The sequence below is a fragment of the Pteropus medius genome, unplaced genomic scaffold (assembly GCF_902729225.1).
Source record: "Pteropus medius unplaced genomic scaffold, Ma_sr-lr_union100, whole genome shotgun sequence".
In the NCBI taxonomy this organism is placed as follows: domain Eukaryota; kingdom Metazoa; phylum Chordata; class Mammalia; order Chiroptera; family Pteropodidae; genus Pteropus; species Pteropus medius.
The window spans coordinates 11435914-11442833 of NW_024349801.1; positions in this window are offsets into that span (position 1 = coordinate 11435914).

Sequence of the window (6920 nt, forward strand, 5' to 3'; positions counted from 1 at the left end):
GCTAGCAGTTTCTCGAGAACTCACTGTCATCCCTAGCATGTACTGATTTCTTTAGTTCAAAGAACAGTTAGTTATTCAAGTTTGGACTGTTAAGGATAGTTAGGTAGATACCTATATCCATAGCCATATCTATATTCATATCTTTATCACTCTAAATACTGTTCTTTATGTTGGATTAAAATCTAGCTAAAATAAGACTTTTGGAAATCTTTCCATTTTGAGACTATATTCTATCTTGTTATAAACAAAACACAATAGAATAAACATAGTAAAGCAAAGGGAAATAAACCATAAAAGATTAAAAGGAGAAGAAAAAGAGGCAAGATAAAGGACAGTTTTGAAAACAACGTTATTTTTTATTATTTGGTGCAGAAAACTGTGAAGCACATAAAACAATCTAGAGGAAGTGGGAAAGATTTCTTCTCATTACTGGCCCTGAGGCAATTTTTTTAAGCTGCCATAAACTGACAAACAGACATGATGGATATCATTATAAAATACACCGAGTTGGAAAAGGAGCACAGAATGAAATGGTCCACATCAAAAGAAAAAAAAAAAAAGTCCTACAGAGTTCTCCACAGAGTGACTAGCTCCAAGACTGTTAAAGACTGATATCACAAAATTAGCCCCAACTTCAAGGGCAAAAGACGTTAATGCAGATTTTTCCACTGTTCAGATTCACTGGGGGTCTGGTGTCTGTGCATTAACTCTTTCAGGCCCACAGGGATTGTTAATGGTCGTATTATTACCAGATTATTCCAAGAGAGGAAACAGCAAATTCTTTTAACACTTTTGCATGCCCTTTCTGTTCTGAGGCCTCAGGGTGGTCAATCAAGGGCCTGTCCTGTAGGAGACCCTCCTCAGTTTCTCTCCCAGAGCCTGTTGGGTCACTGCCAGCTGACAGAGACCTGTGCAGTTACAATAAAACTGTGATGTGATACAATCTGTCAGCCTTGGGATCCCCAGCCCTGCCTTGGGCTAAACTACATGACAAGTCACTTAAGTTACTGGCACTTGAGTTTTCTCACCTTCGAAATGGGTATAATAAAGCCTACCTTGCTTTATTATTGCAAGAGTAAAATGAAATAAGATATATATCAAGGACATAAGTAATTGTTACCCTATGTGTGTCTGTTGATTGTTTTTAGCAGAATGTGCTGGTCAAGGGTTGCATATAGTCAATATTTCCAGAATCTATGGATTTATAGATTTATGAATTTCCTGAAAAAGATCAGGTAGCAGTAGGATAAAGTGGAATTGCCTCATAACTAAATATTTTCCCCTAATGAGATAAATTCAGTCTCCTCAGAGACTGCATCTTCTCTAGGTCAGAGAAGGAATGTCTGAAAGGAAAAGGAAGGATCTGGCAGGGCTGGAGACCACTCTGCCTCGATGTCCCGCACCCATCTCTGTTTTGTCAGAACCTCTGACAGTCCATGTCCTCGAAACTTTAGTAAATTTTGATAATGGGTAAGATCTTTAGGTCTCAGTTTCCACTAATTTAACTGGAACTAGTAATGGCTACCTTATCATTCATAGTTCTCTTGTAGAGGTGAATGTAACTTGATAATTATAAGCTTTACCTACACAGTTTTATTAAAAGCAAAATTCATAACCTATAGTACAAGTAATGAATGAGTTTCAAGAAAACTGGTCATCATGGACTCCCCTGATCTCAGCACTCCACATTGTGTGTTGGTTTAACCATTCCCATCATATTTTAAACTACAATTTTACCTTTTTAAATTTTGGGTCTCACATTATGGTGAAAACACATGAGAGCAGGAAACAAGCCCTTTGCATCTTCCCGTGACTGGGAAAATGCCTTGTTCACAGTGGGGCTCTATAAATGCTGTGCAAATTGAATATTTCAACTGGAGTGTTTGCTCTGGACATGCCGGACACCTCCTTACACTTTACAGAAAGCCCGATGTTGGAGATATTCTTTAAAAGGAATTTTTAAAGGTGCCAAGATAGTGGTAGCTACAGAATTATAATTTTTTAAAGCTTTGGCTTTATTTTGTTCTTATTTGTGTGATTTCTTGGATTGTTGATTTGATACCTTTTTTCTAATATAAATATTTAATGCCAAAAATTTCACTCCAAGGACTGCTTTAGCTGTATACCACAAATTTAGGTATGCTGTATTTTCATTTTTATTAGGTTTGAAATATTTCCTAATATCTCTGCAGATTTACTCTTTCACATATGGATTATTTGTGTTTTTTAAATTTCCAAATAATTACATATTCTTTTATTATATTTTTGTTAATTCCCAGATTAATTTTTTTTATGGTCAGAGAAAATACATTTTCTGATTTTAGTCCTTTTGGGTCTGTCAAGGTGTTTTCTATCTTGGTGAACATTGTTTGTATACTTGGAAAGAACGCTTATTCTGCTGTTGTTCTATAAATGTGTATTACATCTAGTTGGTTGATGGTGTCTTCAGTTCTAAATCTTTGCTGGTCTTTTGTGAAAATAGGGTAGATGCAAGGTTATCCTGATGACACTGTGCTTTTGCCGTGGGCACGGTGCCCTGCGGTGGGTCTACTCATGGAGAGTATCTGATGTGGGATGCTGTCCAGTAGGCGAGGGGCGCTGTTAGGGAACAGAACAGATCGAGACTATTTGATATAAACTAGTGACAACACAAGACAGAGTGGGGTCAAAGCAAGCTGCTATGAGAGCACAGGGAAGGGAGTGATTAAATCCTGCGATGGGTGTTACACACAAAGGGGAAGCAACAGGAATAAAGTACAAATGGAATCGAGAACTAACCTTAGATAACAAATAATATGTATTGATAAATAATCTTTGTGCTGGTCTGAACAGTGTCCCTTTGATGTCTGTGTGATATCACCATGGACTGTCAGCATCTGGAGCTTAGGGAATAAGCTGGCACTTGTTTTTCTACGAACCAATTTCTGTGGGGATGCAGTGACCTAATTTCCTTATTTTTTGGAGTTTTGCCAGATTTTCTACTTTCTGAAGCTTAAGAGTTAAGGTATTTATCTTTTCGTAGTCAAGCTCGAGTGGATGTGGCAACAATAGCTCACTTCCTCCTGTTTATAAAACTGCAGCAAGAAAACCGTGCCCCACAGCCTGCTGGAGAGATTGATGAGGACACTGGGAGCTGGCAGTGACACAGGGAGTGGAGAGTCCTTAATCTTTCAACAGAGCCACAGACTCCTTGGGTTTTCTGCATCTAGTGCACCGAATGTTGTAACAGCAGCAGCCCCGTTAACCTCTCAAGAGAGGCATTTGAATAAATGCTTTTGAACTTACGTAGTATATTTTATCTGTAAGGACAGAAGTACATAGTTCACCCTGACATTCTGTGTATTTCAAATTACTATCGATAAGCACTAAGCTGACATTTTTTTGGAGGATAATTTTCCAGTAGTTTAAAATAACATGTTAGATGCTCTTTGTAATAGCTGTGTGAAATTGGTGCAGGTAGTATCCTTCTTTTCATAAGATAGGGAAGCAGTGCCCCAAAGGAAAACGCCTTTAAGGAGATGTGCTCGTAGTCATGACACATCATTTATAACACTCTTTCATATCTGAATGATATGTTTACATTACTAAACCCACTTAATAACTGCTGACGTATTTTATTTATTTAGGCAAATGATCAGGGTGGCCATTATTGTACTCCTTTTACAGAGACAGAAATTGAAGACATGGAGGGCGTCTGTGACGGGAGAACCAGACAGATTATATATCTTATAATTCCTCTTCCAGCCAGGAAACAGAAGGTAGTAGAAGGGGTAATTGAGCGAGACACACACTCTCTCTCTCTTCGGCACAGGTGAGGCAGCTTCTATAAAGGCAAATCCTGCCGGAAAGCATTTATTTCCTGGAAGCCTCGTGGCCAGTGGAAATCTGCCCGTGAGACTCTGAGACCCTTATGAGTCCCTGAAAAAACAGCAGGACTCAAGAGATGTGCAAGGACGTTTGAGTCTTAAGCATGCAGAGCAGAGGAAGTCATACCAGATGTACTGGGAGTAGAGTCGGGTGATTTAATCTTCTTCATCGCCAAGTGCCTTGTTATTTTTATGGTGTTTCCTTTCTATACATCCACTGCTAGAGAGAGCACATTTAATATTCTTTTATACCAGGGAAGTTACATTGTCCTTAATAATAATTTTAGGTATTTAAAAAGTAATTCAAACTCATACAAAGCTTGGAAAATAAACAAAACAGTAAAACAAACAAACACACAAACACATATTTACTGCTCTTTCCACTGTAGCATTTTGTACCTGGACCATAAAGACACTTAGTAAATATCTATTAACTGAGCGAAATAAACTCACAGACCCAATCAGAGATTCACATTTGGTATTTAGTGTAAAATGAAAAACAGTGCTTTTAGTTTAATAAATAATACATACACAACTTGCTGTCTGTGTGTATGTGTACATTAACTATATTATCTATATAATATAGTATATATTTTTTCACACATATGTATACATACAAATATATATATACACACACACACACACACACACTCACACATATATATATATAAAATTACATCTATCACAAAGGATAACTAGGTTTATTCTACGCTGATTGTTGACTGTGGAGCACTTTCAGCCCTTTTATTCACAATATTAATCTGGAGAGATGAGAATGGAGTTTTGAGGAGTTTAAGCAGACAAGGATGTGCTAGTAACATGGTTAACTCAGGATTTAAGTCCAGCTCTATTATATAAAAGTTTGAACTCTAAATTGCTGTCCCAAATATACTAAATCAGCCTTAATAGCAAAATTTTGTAGTTACTTTATCTTTTTTACATTTTCTGTCAAACATCATTTTCTAATGGCTTAATAATTTTTTGTTGTGTGAATGAACCAAATCTAATTTTACAGTCTACCATTTGGAGACATTTATTTTGTTTTCTGTTACGTCTATTAGGTCTCTCAGCAAAGGGCCTCTATTCTGAGGGAAGAACAGTGAATGTCTTTTCTGTAAATGGACCCTTCGTATGAATTTCCAGATTTAGATGTTTTGAACAGACTTAGGAATTTTGAACAGCTCATCCAAATATACAACAGAGCAGCTGGCTGTGTTGTTGTTGATATTTTTGCCCAAAGACACAAAGGTATGTGAAGACAATGCCAAAGAAGGTTTAAAAAAAAGTGATTCCTCCATTGTTTTCTGACAGTACCAATAAGAGGAGACTTAAAGTGTGGTATTGTTGACAAAGAGAGTAATTCTATCTTTCTCCCATACTATATCCAATATTTAATGCTACCGTCAGCATATATTCTGAATCTGACCCATATCTACCCCTTCACCACATAAGAGGTGCTATGTATTGAGAGTTTTATGCAAGGAATTAGTTTACGTTACTATGGGGGCTGAATAGGCAAGTTGGAAGTCTATAGGGCTTGCCATTAGGAAGAATTGAAACTACTGTTCATGGGATATTTTCTTCTTCAGGTCTACTCTTACAGCCCTCAACTGTTTAAATTTGGCCCACCCAGCTTATCTACATTAATCTCCTTTACTTAAAGTCAACAGATTAGAGATTTTAGTCATATCTACAGAAATAACCTTTGCCTAGATTCATATTTGATTGAATAACTGGAGACTATAGCCTAGCCAAGCTGACAGTCAAAAAGACCATCACCCTCATCCACACATCTGTCACTCGGATGGTGTTATGCTAATTGATCTTTCCGATTCTACTCTTAGACCTCTACTATCTACTTTCCTTTCAATAGACCACAATATCTTCATGATGTGACTCTTATTTCCTTTCAGTTTCCTTCTTGCTAACTCCGCTTTAGCCGCATTGGGTAATTTTGCTGCTCTTGAACATGCGCGTATACCCTTGATCGAGGCTTTTGCACCTGATGTTCCCTCTGGAGTAGTCTTTCTTCAGATGGTTACGTGGCTGACTCCCTTGCTTAATTGAGGTCTCAGCTCAAAGTCACTCCTCAAAGTCAAGGAGCGGTATTAACATGATGATCAACAAGATGGATTCAAGCCACACAGTCTGACTTTGAAATAACCATGCCACTTTCTAGTTATGTGCCCTTGGGCAAGTTTCTGAGCCACCTTGTGTGTCTATTTCCACATCTGTAAAAAGTGAACTATGTAAGCAATTAGCTTTATTCCCTGGCCACCTTATCTGAAATTGTACCCTATTGCTCAAATCCGCACCTTGCTTGGTTTTTCTTCATTACATTTCTATATTGTATTGTTATCTAAGTTATATAAAGTGTTGTTTGTTTTCTCTCCTAGTTCTCTATGAGGACAGGGATTTTTTTTGTTTTATTATTCTCTTCTCACTGTATAAAGAATTTCCTGGTACATTATATGCACTCAATTGAATTCAGTGAATGCTGAATGTCTGAACAAATAGATGGCTGCCAAATGTATGCTCTTAATATAGGCAAATTTTATTATATTTGTTTATCTTTGAGAAGCTGTAATACTTCCATTTTGTCTAACATTGCTATTATAATATTTAAAATCTAGCATTCCATTTAGTGATTGCAGCTCCTATAATTTTGGCCATTAGGAATCCTTGGGTTGTTGCAGATTTTGATAGTTTTGCTTTTTGCATCTATACACTGTTATCCACCAAACCACATGCTCCAACCCAGCTCTCCGGAATGGACATCTGTCTCCTTCTTTTCCAAAATGTGGTTCAAGATTTTTCCAAACAGTAACCTTTCTCAAAGGCTTTTCCAATCAGCACTATGTTATTCTGTGTATCATTGTTCTGAATTCTTTAATTTAAATTTGGACATTTTGGAGCTCTTAAGGACCTCTGTATTATTTAATTGTTTTTTTCTCTCGTTTTGTATTCTAAATAGATGAAACAGTTGAGAACAATATCAGTGTTTCTTGCATGTGGTATGTTGCTCTTTAGATTATAAATTCTCACTAAATGCTT